Source organism: Chinchilla lanigera, unplaced genomic scaffold, assembly GCF_000276665.1.
Source record: "Chinchilla lanigera isolate Chin_1 unplaced genomic scaffold, ChiLan1.0 scaffold00036, whole genome shotgun sequence".
NCBI lineage: Eukaryota > Metazoa > Chordata > Mammalia > Rodentia > Chinchillidae > Chinchilla > Chinchilla lanigera.
Genome location: NW_004955437.1, coordinates 1,631,824 through 1,633,331, shown reverse-complemented (window position 1 = coordinate 1,633,331; position 1,508 = coordinate 1,631,824).

Sequence of the window (1,508 nt, the reverse complement as noted above, 5' to 3'; positions counted from 1 at the left end):
GCACAAGGTCGTGAGTTCGGTTCCCGGTACCGGAGAAAAACCAAAAAAAAAAAAAAAAAGAAGATATATGTAGATCAAATCAAACATTTGGGTTGTAGTTAAAAAAAGAGAAAGCAGTTCTGCCAGGGCCAGTCCACAGGGCCCTACCCTCACCACAAGAGCAGCCATCCTGAGAAATGGAATAGGCTACTATCCAGAATAGTATCCTGGGGGAATTTGCTGCGGAGACTGGTCTCCAGGGGTACACACTGGGTGTACAGGTTCCTTCTCCCCATCGTCTTCTCTCTAAACATTGAAAACACTGCACCCGGCAGCATCCTTGCCAGTGCTCAGCAAGGCTAGGGGAACACTGTCCCCCAGAGCACTCCCGGCTCTGTGGAGTGACAGATAAACAAGTGAACATGGACCAGAGTGCACCCCGCTGCCTGTGTCCATCTGAGAAGCTGAACAGAGCCTGCCCTGTCTGGGTCTCTCTCTGGCACAGCACATCACTCCAAATGCATTCCTACTAAGTGCCCCTGGTCCTCCTGAGTCTCTGTCTCCTCAAGTGGATTTCAGGCCTCCCAGAGTCTCTGTCTGGCACCCAGCACTGGTCCCAGGGCTGTCTAAGTCTCTGCCTGGTGCCCTGGGCCTGCCGGACTCTCCCCTTAATTCCATGTGCCCCTATGCTCTTCTCCGGGCCTGTTGAAGTCTCCATCTGGCACCCCGTGTCAGTCCCAGACCCTCTTGAGCCTCCACTGAAGGCCTCAGCCTACCTAAGTCTCCTCCTATTGCTCTAAGCTGTTCCCATATCTGCTGGAGTTTCCATCTGGTCCCCAGTGCTGGTCTCAGGCCTCCCTGAGTCACTGTCTGGTATCCTGGGCCCACTTGAATCTCCTTTCAGTACCTGGCACCCTCCCTGCACTCACCTGAGTCTCCACCTGGCCCCATGCCAGGTCTGAGACCACCTGAGTCTCCATCTGAAGCCCCATTACTATCTGAATCTCAGCCTGGCACCCACACCTGCCAAGTCTGCTACAACTCCTTGAGTGGAAAGTGTCCTTAGGCCAAGACTGGGATCAGAGTCGAATTGTGCCTGCTGGCTGGGGCTGGGGGATTGAGAGGAGGAGTTCATGTGGCTGCATTCAAGCAGGCTGTGCCTAACCTAAGAAGGAAATTGTGCTGACACATAGGCTACATGGCACAGCAAACACATGGGAGTCACATGTATGAGTTCTTGTTGGAACATTTGAGTTGGAGCTGCACTGGATCTTTGTTGTTATTTTGCTTTCTTTATTTTCTCCTTGTTTGCATTGATTTAGTAGTTCCTCTCTTCTCCCCTCCCAATCCTTTTCTCCAATTCTAGCATCTGTTGCATTATATTTTTTTTTATTTTAAAGAATAAAAGAAGGATAACATAATAATAGGGGGGACTTAGCAAATTACAGACAAAATGGTAGGAAATTATCAATGGTTATCATTTTACATATTATTGTCTACAAAATAGTTTCTCAGGAAAACAAATAGAC